This window comes from Eucalyptus grandis, chromosome 4 (genome assembly GCF_016545825.1).
Source record: "Eucalyptus grandis isolate ANBG69807.140 chromosome 4, ASM1654582v1, whole genome shotgun sequence".
NCBI lineage: Eukaryota > Viridiplantae > Streptophyta > Magnoliopsida > Myrtales > Myrtaceae > Eucalyptus > Eucalyptus grandis.
Window position 1 is genome coordinate 21,927,608 of NC_052615.1, and position 12,513 is coordinate 21,940,120.

Consider the following 12,513-nt stretch of genomic DNA (forward strand, 5'->3'; position numbering starts at 1 on the left):
TCTTTCCGAGCTCGCATACCCTCTGTCCGAGATTGATTCGTGCGACTTTTGCACTTCCAGAGTGTTTTGAGACGACCTTTCCAATGAGCCCAATATTGCTCGGTGGAGTCGTGAAATCACGGACCCGAGATTTCAATTTATATCGGGTTTTAGGCTTGGTTCTGTAAACTAAGCATCGTTTCAAAGACTCCTCATTTTAAAAGTCATCATTGACCATAACTTAGGGGTATGGAAAGTTCCGTCCGATTTTGATACCTTTACGTACAGTTTCGGGCTTTGAGACCCTTTTCAAGTTTCGGAAGGTACAACCGAAATTTGACTGGCGATGACTTCCTCATCCAACACCCGTTCGGAATGCTTGCGATCGTGACTTTGAGGATGTGGAATCAAAATCGGGAAATGGCAAATTTACATGATATTGCCTTGAGACTTCCTCGGCGATGGGTTGCTTTGACGGAATTTTTTTTTTTTTTGTAATCGAGAACCGTCGAACGTCGTGCAAACACTATTTAAACGTCGCATGCCTCGGGGAATCGCCCAAAGAACCCACCGCTGGGGGCCTCTCACTTAAATCACAATAGCAACGTGAGGATTCGAACTTTCGACCGCATCAAAGCAGGTGAGAATGAATACCAACGCGGCTGACCACGGGTGGGTGCTATGATGGAAATTCTTCTTTGATTTAGGCAATTATTTTTCAAAGAGGGTGATTCCCTTTTGTGGCGACACACTCGCCTTTTCAGCGGTAGTAGAAGGCAATTCCTACGGGACTTTCCATGAAAGCAATGTAGTGACTTTCGCTATGAAAGTAATGTAGTGACTTTCTTGCTAAGATTCGGCTTCGATCTATCCGATAGAAGCATTCGCATCTGCCATTATTAAACCCTGCTTGCCAAGTTTAACTTGAAGTTTTGCACGAAAACCTATGAAGTTTTCGAATCAACCTCTTTACACCCCTAAGTTGCATTGCTAGACTCAACGGATTTAGTATACAAAAAGTATTGCATGGGGCATAATTCATGAAGGCATAACCCAATTAGCTCTATTGCTTTCGGGAAACAATTCAGGAAGCAATTCGGCGAGGAAATGTTAAGTTTATTGATGACAAGGACAAGGAAAAATGGAAGTCGACACCGACCCTTTTTCTCAAAGTGGTCCGTTTTGCATTGGCTATATTTGAAGACAGAACAAGTTGTGCTAACGATGTTGACAGGATATCGAAGCAGGCACCTATATTGAGGTAGGAGGAATTTGTAAGTGAGATGGCAGTTTGGTCAAGGTAGAAAGGTTAGTTACCAACCACTCCCCACACCTACACATGAGGCTTATAGGCCAAGCATATTCGACCGAGTTAGTTTCTTGAAGAAAGGCCCTGATGAGAAAGAAGTTCCTCAAGCAGCGGTATGAAGAGGGTAACTCTAATGGAGAGTATGTTTTCTATGTGATCTACTCGGTCTCCAATGGTTTTGGACCTCTCTCATCACAAAACTAGTTCAAAGAATGAGGTATTTCCTCATATTTATGAACCAACCACCAGCCCATTACACAATTAATGTGGAACGATCTCAACACTCTTTAACATCGACATCAAAGATACCCTAACTTTCAACTCACTTTCAGATTTTTCACCTTACCTTTTTGTAAAGTATGAAAGTTGAACCCCATATTTGAAACTAAACCGTGCCTACCCCCGACCCCCTTGAGAAGCATATGGGAAAAGTAACCACCGAGGCACAATTGTCAAAGTCTCCGCATTGACGAGCCCTAAATGACATCGAGGATATTTTCCTACAGGATGTAAAGAAAGAGGAAGATATCCAGACAAACGAATCAGGACTTTTGGCGAAAGGCCAGAGCCCATGGGCTTTTCTAGGCAAGTGACGGAAATTCACACTGCTCTCTCTTGTAATCCTCATGTCCTCTTGCCCATTTAGTTAACTTTTGAAATTTCTCCAAACCAAGAGCAAAATCACTTTCTTTTTCACTTCAATTTTTCCTCAAATCCAAACTATTTCCCCAAATCCATTCATTTTCAACCCCAAACCCTTAAACCCTAGGTTTCACCAAAATCCTCCCTTTCCTCCAAAACTTTCGATTAAAAGAGTCAGTGCGTTAGTCGCAAGATTTAAATTAATCAAGAAGCAAAGAACAAAATAGATCCGATAAGAGATGTTTTAGAGGCAAAGCTTATATTTTTCTACTAAATAGGTAACTCGAATGATTGCCTTTCTTATTCATCATTTATCTGACATCAACATCCCTTTCATATCAAGCATTTATCTTAGCATACGCCAGACTTAGTTGGCTGTGGGAGAGCTCCTAAGGACTATTCGAGAAATCTAATATTTGTGCTGAAATTTCAATGCAGTTCCCTGCAACATTGCTTTTGTGTATGACCATGATGTTCGATTTGCTAGTTGTTCTAGCGGATCCACAGGGGTCACCACACCCTGGGACTTTCCTTGTGTGTGTGTCAGACATAAAGTGCAAGTTCGATACTCTATACCATTAAAAAAAAAAAAATCATATTTTGAACCCTGACTTAGATTTAGACTCGCGTCTTATCTAATTCATGAGATAAGTGGAGTATTTTACGGATTTGGGATTTTACCTAACTAAAGTAGGCTTCCTCATCATTGAAAAAAAAAAAAAAATGTTTTGAATAAGTTAACCTACGCCGTATTAAACTTCTTTTTGACCTTGGAAATCCAAATAATAACTAGCCCAAATATAGAATCGTTCCTACTTATTTTTTCTCTATTGATAATTCTTATGTATGAGAGCAAAGTCCCAACTATTTTGAGACCTATGAAACATCTCATAATGTCCCTCGAATTGGTGAAATCCAGACCTGTGCCAGAGACACTTGCACACAGATAATTATGCTTGCTTTCTCTTACCGAGCAAGGAACTTTTTTCGCATCGCGTGATTATACTCTGCGATGTTTGGCACAAATATATTTCTCCATCGCTCTTCCTCGTTTTTTTTCCCTTTTGTGGGCAGTAAATCATACAGATTGCAATTAAAAGGCATTAGTTATCTTCGAACTGATCCAGCAAAAGGACATTGTTTGGCATCAGCTTCAATTTTCCTTTCTTTTTTACTTCATTTCTTCCTTTCTCTAGCAGGAACACTTGATAAGTGACATTCACTTCCCTAAAAATTGTGTGGTCTTAAGACCTCCTAACATTACATAGGCCCTCCATCAAATTCGTATAAATTGATTTGTCGTGTCACCAAGAATTTGTCGTGTCACCAAAAGATATTTCTCGTGGTTTTGGTTTTAATTTGTTTTCCTAAGGTTAATTTTAGTTGTATTTGGTGAAAAAAAAAAAAAATCTTTGTAATTTTGTATTTGATGGGGTAGGAAGGGTGATAAAAGGTCTTTCATCCAAGCAAAATAGTATATGCACGGAACATCAGTCAATTATTGTTGTGATCACATTTTTCAGACATGGAGTTCGTGCATTCTTGATAAATTAAAAAAAAAAAAATGTAGCATTTTCCCACCTAATTAATAGTTATAAATCATTCTAACCCTTAGTTGATCAGTTACCTTGTGTTTGTGTGGGTTGGCCGGGGGGGGGGGTGGGTTTCATTAATGATATAATGGGGTTAAAGGTGGATTTCATGTATAAAATAATGTTAAGCATACATTTATTAAATTTATTTGTAAATATATTCATTAATTAGTGGAATTCATGTATAAAATAATGTTAAGTGTACATTTATTCAATTTATTTGTAAATATTCATTAATTACTAAAATTATGTTATTCAGTTAGCAGTTAAAAAGCAGATTTGTAAATTATGTTAGGTGTAAGCGAGTCAAGCTACTCATAAGCTACAAGAGTTTGACTAGTAGTTCTATTCAAAGATCATTGGAAATTAGCTCGACATTTTGTCGAAATTGAGTCGAGCTTGAATGGTTCGAGTACTTAAATCTGGTCAAGCTAATGCCAAAAATACTTACAAGACTCAAGCAATTGACTAGGTTACTTCTTTTTTCTTTTCTTTTCTTTTTTGGTTGGAAAACAAGCCTAGTTGAGCGGTAGAAAAACTAGAATCTGAGCACGAGCGTGAACTAAGTTCGATTTCCCTATATCACATATCAACTAACTGAGTAGAGAGTAGAGTTGAAATTGAGCTTATTGAAGACCGATCCAAGCGAGCTCAAGCCGGAAAAATCGAGCTCGAGCAAACCTCCTATATCAGGGTTTAAATATCCTAATTGAGTTATACTCAAGTGCTCAATTATGTCAAATCGGCTCAACTCGATTCTATTGTTAAGGCATGGCACCCAACACATATTCGGTACCCCTTCCTAGTTTTTTTTTTTTTGGTCTAGTCCTATCCTATTATCTATTTTACAAGTCACTACATGCACTATGTGTTGTGTGTAGGTTACGAAACCTTGCTCCCTTACTCACACGTCTCCGGCCCAATCTCTCGAGAAGATGAGAAATCAAACTCCTAACCTCTCCAATAATCTAGACCTTGACTTTAGGACTCAAATTAACAGATCATTTCGGCGTGCTCGACCCGGATGTGTCAAGGCCTATGGTCAACTTGCCAAAATAAGACTGCGAACCCTAGTGGAAAGCCAACCTAACTTTCAACAGGAAAGAAAGATCATCGCGGGCTGGACTTTGGATGGGAATGACCGGTTGAACCACGGTTCTTCGTCACTGTGAAGTTTTCTTTCTTTCTCTCTGTCTTTTTGTGCTTTTGGCCACTCCATCCCATTGGTGAGGTTCAAGAATCGTTGCCTCAGTCGCTGGTGTTCGGTCAAATCAAGGACACAGCCATGTGAAAGACAATCGGAAGTACCGGTTGATAAGTCAATTAGAAGATACTCTGTGAAGCACGGATCTATCTAGCATGTGTCATTTTATGATTGCATATTATCATTTAACACACGGAACGTTACTATACCTGACTATTCAACGATAATCATTTCCAAAGAAATGATGGGGTGTCTCCCTCAACCCCCAGGGTCTCCCTAGTTTCTAGGTATATTTACATCCAAGGTTCTTAGGTCCAATTTTTTTTTGTGCTTTGGGCCATTCCATTCCGTCAGTGATGTTCAAGTAGGGTTGCCTCAGTGGTTGGTGATTGGTCAAATCGAGGACTCCGCTTGGCATAAAGAAACGTTGTACTGCGATGCTATCCACGCATTAGACAAGACAGGCCCAACAAACTGTTGGCATTTAATTCTTCTGTGGAAAATCTTCAACCAAGGCAAAAGGGCCTACTCACATGACTCCGTTCATTGCACCATATCTAGTGGTTTGATGATTAAAGAAAAAATTATAATGTTCAAATTATTTGTATTCATGTTCTTAAGACTTATTTTCAAATTGATGCATTAAAAAGAATACTAGAGGACGATACTAAGTTCTTAATATATGCATCCATAAGATATGCTAAATGATGTAGCATGCTTTTTATTGGATGGTAAATATGACATGCCTATTTAAATATTCACACAAATTGCATGTCATATTTTTTGTTACACTACTTATTCAGACAGCAAATTCCCCAAAATTACTTGAAAAATGGTGAATTTCAGGGTGGTTACCAAAGTTTCAACGTGATCTATAATTACATCGTCGAATCTTGATTTCAATTGCAAAAATTGACTTATGCTATTGATAATTTTTAACAAAAAGGATTGTTAATTAGCGTACTAATAAAAAATGCAACAACAATAAGTCACTATTTTATATAAATCATATAGTACAAAACGCTAAGTTTAACCATAACAAGTTGGAGGTCACATGAAGCGAGAATCTCCTCCTTGCACGTGTTTCGCAGCCGGACCATCGTGCAAATCATCTTCATTCACTAAATTCTGAAAAGGCGTCGGTAGAAATTGGAAAAACGATGGAGAAAAGTCGAAGGGGCTCTATATCTCGAAGTGAAAAGCCACTCCATGCCAAACTATATTCTATGACCATGCGAAGAAGTCTCCTCAGTTTATAAACCTCGATTTAAAAAGTATAAAGGTTCAATCCGTCCGTAGAAATCATTCCTAGCCAAATGGCCATTTGCTTGTAAAATACGTAAAATAGAGCAAATATGGTCAGTACCGAAAAACTTCAGACAAACGGAGGTTGCATGTTTTCGTTTCTTTTTTCTGTTTAAAAACATAAATTTTGTTTTTTTGTTCCCGGGAACAAAAAAGAATAAACGCGTTTGTTTGCGTTCTTGTTCAAAATCTGATTTTAATTCCCAGAATACAAAAGAACAGAAATGAGAAACAAAAAAAAAAATTATTTCTTGTTCCAAAACACTTTTGAAGAAACACTTCTTTTCTCTCTTCTCTTTTCTTCTTCTTTTCTCCTTCTTTTTTCTTTGGCCGGTTGTCCTCTCGTATGGCCGATACGTGCCGTCGAGGGGCGACACCGTCGAGGGGAGACGACCTCGCGGAGCGTGCCGGCCCCCGGCGAGGCCGAGCCTTGCCAGGGGCTGGCAACGCTCGGCCTCGCCGAGATCTGGGGCGAGGCCGGCCGTCGGCCAGTTGCCGGTAAGAAAAATAAAAAATAAAGGAAAAAGGAAAATAAAATAAAAATTTTAAAAATTTTAAAAGAAAAAAAAAAAGAATATAATATACCAAACGTGTTTCTATTCATTTTTATTCCCGAACAAATTTACCAAACGCGTGTTTCGGTCAAAAATTATTCCCGTAACGTAAAACACTTTTTTTTATTTCGTTCCGGAACAATTTTGAACAGAAACGTTACCAAACGCGCCCACAATCTTATCCATCTTTGATTTGAAGATTACAATAACCATTGTAGAAGTCGTTTGTATAAAACCTTTTACTCCGACCAAGTATGCTATAATTACCTCCTTTTAAAGGCAATTTTTTATAAAAGTACACTGAAATGTAGAGCATCCGAATTTAACTTTCCTATGTATAATTTTATAAAAGAATATGTTCACTAGAAATCCTAAAACTTGTTACACAAGTATGATTGAATCCTAAAATTTGCAAAAAGTGCAATAAAATCTTTTCATTAACACGCGACATAACTAACGAAAAATGTTGACATTGTATTTTTAAATTAATTTCTATTTTCCACATGGCATTTTTATTATTTTTTATTCAAATCATTTTTTAATTAGAAAAAACTAAAAAGAAAAGCTAAAATTTATTATATAAACAAAATTGTTAAAAAAGGAAATGGCAAGGCTCACGAATAGTCCTTCTGCCACCGCAACCCATTACAAAAGGGGCTTACGGAGATCACATGCTCTCATCCGACTAAGTGGTGCCTCTCTAACCCTAGGTGAGGTCCAGCAATCCTCATTAGGCTCAAGCTCAAGCAATCCTCATTAGGCTCAAGCTCAAGCACCCAAACTAAGTGACACCAACCATCAATTGAAGATTGGCAACAATTGCCCGCCCTAGGTGAGGCCTTATCGGCCCTAGGCAAGGGGCCACGACCCTGCCGAGGCCAGACCAAGGGTGACGCCAATGCTCACTTGGGGTTAGTGAGGACCAATGCGAGGCCTCGCCCTAGTGGGCGATTATTGGGCCAACGCCACTCAAATCTAGGCACACTCACCTAGGCCTAGCTAGGGCCATTGGCCCTTCGGGCGATGGCTGATGGAAGCGCCACCGACTATCATTCTCTCTTTTTTCTTTTTAGTTTTGTTTCTTTGATAAAATTGTTGGTATTCTTTTTTATTTTTTTAATCTAATTTATAAAGATTTAAATAACTAATAATAAAAATGCCGCGTCGCAGTATTTTTCATTAATCAAATTAATGATGTTAACAAATTGACTTAATTGTACTTTTTACAAATTTTAAGACTCATAATAAATTTTATGATTTTTAGTGAGCATATTCCTTTTATAAAGTGAAAGACTTTTTAAAAGATCCGAATTTAGTTTTTAAAAAGATCCGCAAGAAACAGGTCTGGCCTGCAAACTAAATTCAACTTTCAGCATTCCTTATAAAATGCATCTGCTTACACTTGACTAAAACAGCACATTCCTCTCAAGATTTTCCCAATCCGCCAATCCCCAAAGCCCACCCATCATGGAGGAGCAGGCGGTGGTTCTGTATTCTGCACCGGCCATCGGCCACCTCACGCCCATGGTGGAGCTGGGCAAGCTCCTTCTCACTCGCCAACCTTCCCTCTCCATCCACGTCCTCCTCCCCAACCAAGCCTACGAAGGCGGCTCCATCTCCTCCTACATCGCCGCCGTCTCCGCCACCCACCCTTCCATCACCTTCCACCACCTGCCTCCCACCTCCCTCCCTCCCGACTACTCCACCACCTCCCCGCACCTCGAGACCCTCGCCCTCGAGCTCCTCCGCCTCAACAACCCCAACGTCCACCGCGCCCTCGTCTCCATCTCCGAGACCCACCGCGTCCGGGCCCTCGTCATCGACTTCTTCTGCACCAACGCCCTGTCGGTCGCGCGCGACCTCGGCATCCCATGCTACTACTTCTTCAGCTCCTCGGGGGCGGCTTGACCGTCTTCCTCAGCTTGCCCGTCCTCCACAGGACCACCACCAAAAGCTTGAAGGACCTCGACACTGACACCGTCCTCCGCTTCCCCGGCGCGCCGCGGTTGCTGCCTTCCGACATCCCCGAACTGGTGCAAGACCGCAACGACCGGGCCTACGAGCTCTTGCTGGAGAGCGCAACGAACATGCTGATGGCGTCCGGGATTATATTGAACACGTTGGAGAAACTCGAGGAGGAAACCGTGAAAGTCATCCGGGACGGCAAATGCGTGCCGACGGGCCGACCCTCCGCTTTACTGCATCGGGCCCCTGGTCTCGAGCGGGGATGGCGGAAAAGCCGGGAGCGGCGGCGGCCCAGGCAACGACAAGCCGGAGTGCTTGACATGGTTGGACTCGCAGCCGAGAGGAAGCGTCGTGTTCTTGAGCTTCGGGAGCCTCGGGGTCTTCTCCGCCGAGCAGCTGAAGGAGATAGCGACGGGGCTCGAGAGGAGCGGCCACCGGTTCCTATGGGTGGTCCGGAGCCCGGTCACCGGCAAGGGCCATAAGGCCGTCTCCACGGCGGAGCCGGACCTGGGCGCGCTTCTCCCGGAGGGGTTTTTAGAGCGGACCGCGGGGAGAGGCTTCGTCGTGAAGTCGTGGGCCCCGCAGGTGGCGGTGCTGCACCACGGCGCCACGGGCGGGTTCGTGACCCACTGCGGGTGGAACTCGGTGCTCGAGGCCGTGTGCGCGGGGGTGCCGATGATCGCGTGGCCGCTCTACGCGGAGCAGCGGCAGAACCGGGTGTTCATGGTGGAGGCGATGAGGTCGCGCTGCCGATGGAGGAGGTGGTGGGGGAGGAGCGGTCGGTGAGCGCGGCGGAGGTGGAGCAGCGGGTCCGGGCTGATGGGGCCGGAGGGCGAGGCCATCAGGGAGCGGATGCAGCATCTCAAGCAAGAAGCGCAGGCAGCACTGAATCCCGGCGGGTCGGCTCAGGTCGCGTTGGCTGAGTTAGTACAGTCATGGAACATCGCTTGAGCTTTTGCCTTTTCTATCGTTTTTTATTTTTATTTTTAATCTTTTTCTCTTCTTTGTGTGCTTTTGAAAAAAAAAAAAAAAAAACGCTGCAAGTGGTCAAACGCTAAGCTGCAATGAGGGCACGCTCGAAACCCTAGAGAAAATTCTAGTAACTAGAAAAATAATAATGGGATTTGATCCTTTGCACCGATCCCTTTTTTGATTTAATTCTTAAACTACGTTTCACGGGACATGTGTTCTGGTTTGGTTGGTGGGGGTCGGTTCGCTAATGACATGTAATCCAGGGTATGAAAGAAAAGAAAGCATTTTGACTATATCGTTAAAGCCGATGTATTATTAGGGACCGCAATTACAATAATCTTGTCGTTATGCTATCGAGATGGTTACAAACGGCCCTTATTTCGCCACAGCGCCGTCGAATGATGTCATGTGGATAATTTATGGTTTGTTGCGTTTTAGTGAGTGAATGACGAAGGTCATATGCATTATTTATGCCAAGGTCGTGACAAAGTGCATAGGTAACCATCAGGAGCGTGAAAAAGTCATCGGTGCTCCGGAATCTAAATGTCCGCAAATCATTTGAATGTCCTAATTTATATTCAATGTTCATTCCAATGCAAATAATTTTTTTTTCGATCATTTAAATATTATATAATTTTTCAATCAATCACCTTAACTATCATAATTATTTAAAAATGTTCACAATAAGTGACATGTTACGTTGGATTTTCAGCATTTTGGTAAATGTTTTTGAAAGTTTTTACATTTAAATGACTAAATGAAAGTTATGGCACTTAGATGAAATGTTTTTTTAGAAGTTGTGACATTTAAGTGATAATAAAAAGATTATGGCGCTCAAGTGAGGATACAAAAGTTATAACACTTGTTATGTCCTTATTTCGATATTTGTGTTACCCAAGCAATAGTTTAAATTAGCCATGATTAGTATGATTATTGCAATTGATTGAAATAAATGAGGCATCCAAACTTAGCCGAACATTATAAAATCGTTAACTTGATGGTAGGTGATGTACTTCAACCGAGAACTTCCTTATGGATTTTATCAAGATTTCTACTAACCCCGTCTTGCCCTTGTCCGCGATGCTCGATAAACTTCCAACGACACCTCTAGCATCACCAGGCGCTCCCAATCATCGTGAACCCTTGGGATTAGGGGCCACATGATTTCGACGCCTCCTTCAAAAGATATGCTTTTGCAAAGTTGAAGTCGCTGACCAATGTGTAAGCATACTTGTCACCAACAAATGTATTTCTCTAGAAAGTTATGGGGTAGAAGATTGTGGCATTCTTGCTCTAATTTATGAGAGCTTCCCATGGACACCAAGTTAGACAATTTGATGCTCTCTAGATAGAAATATCAGTGCTTGAAAAACGCAACCTAGGAACTAAAATTTTGGAAAACCAACTTGGTCCATAGGGCCGTCCAGTCCATCTCCTCATCAGATTGCAACACCGTTTTTCACAAGTGAAATCAGAGGTATGTAAGTTTTCTTAATTTGAAAAGATATTCAAATTTTCTGTTCATTTCTAGAAATTACATAAGTCTTGAAAAATCCAAGAAATCATGTTGTCGAATTGTGAGAATGGGATAAACTTTTAAATGATCGATATCCAAATTTGGGTAGTAAAAATTTTTTTAGTTGTAACCTTTGAATGCTTTGGTGCCATGTTTAAAGTACTTGCAATAATAGATTAAAAAAATCATATTTAATCAGTAAAGCAAGTATACAGCCTTAAGAAAGAAATGCAGGTAGCACTGAGTCCTGGTAGGTCAGCTCAAGTCGCGTTGGTTGAGTTAGTACAGTTATGGAGCATCACTTAAGCTTTTGCTTTTTTCCATCGTTTCTTTTTCTTTTCTTTTCTTTTCTTTTCTTTTGGTCTTTTTTCTTCTTTGTGTGGTTTTAAAAAAAAAAAAAAACTCTGCAAGTGGTCAAAGGCCGAGCTACGATAGGCCCAGGATAATATGTATGGAGGGCACGCCGAAACCCTAGAAAAAAATTCAAGTAACTAGACAAACAATAATGGGATTTGATTATTTGCGTCTACCTAGAGGTAAGCATGGTCCGGGTTGGGTCGGTCCGCCCCTAACCCTAGGACCAATCCGCACAATCTTGGTCCTCAATTTTAGGACCAAAGATCGATCCTATTGAGCTTGGGGCCGAGGACCGAACCCACCCAAACCCACCCAATGGGTTCGGTTCGTCTGGGGTCAACCCGTGACCAATCAATAATTTTTATTTTATTTTTTGTGCTTCTTAAAAAAGCAATTGAGAACCGAACTGACCCATTGGGTTCAGTCCGGTTTCAGGTCAACTTAGTACCAACCAATAATTTTATATTTTATATTTTGTACTCCTTAAAAAGTGATTGAGGACCAAACTAACCCAATGAGTTCAGTTTGGTTTGAGTCAACTCAAGACCAACAAATAATTTTTATTTCATTTTTTATACTTCTTAAAAGGACAATCGAGGACCACACCGACTCAATGGATTCGATGATGAGCGAGGTCAGCTAAAAAGGCAAACGATGAGGTCAAGTGGGGTGAGCATTGACAGAATGAGCATCGAATATCGATCGGAAAGCAACAGCCAAACAAGCATTAAGTGGCAAGTGGCACGAGTGACCCAAAGCGAGCGAGGCGAGTATCAAGTGATGAGCGGAGAAGTTGTTTCTTTCGATTTTGGCAAATTAAAGACTAAGAGGATAATGCCATAAGGAGCTGTTTATGCCTTTTTGGACGTCGTGAGGATTTCTCACAAAAACATTTTCCTCATTGGTAAATTATAATTATTGATACCGTAAAAGACATTAAAAATCTAAGTTATTAAAGAACAATGTAAAATTACTTGAACTCCTCACTAAAGAGCTGTTTAATATTGTTGACGCCATTAAAAATCATGTTGTGGAATTGTGAGAATGGGATAAACTTTTTAAATGATCAATATTGAAATTTGGGTAGTAGAAAACAATTTTAATTGTAACTTCTGAAT

The 12,513-nt window shown here is 41.0% G+C and overlaps 1 pseudogene; it reads left to right on the plus strand.

Moving 5' to 3' along the window:
- The first annotated feature begins 8,049 nt into the window (after window positions 1-8,049).
- LOC120292819 lies at window positions 8,050-9,760 on the plus strand (annotated as a pseudogene).
- The last annotated feature ends 2,753 nt before the right edge of the window (window positions 9,761-12,513 follow it).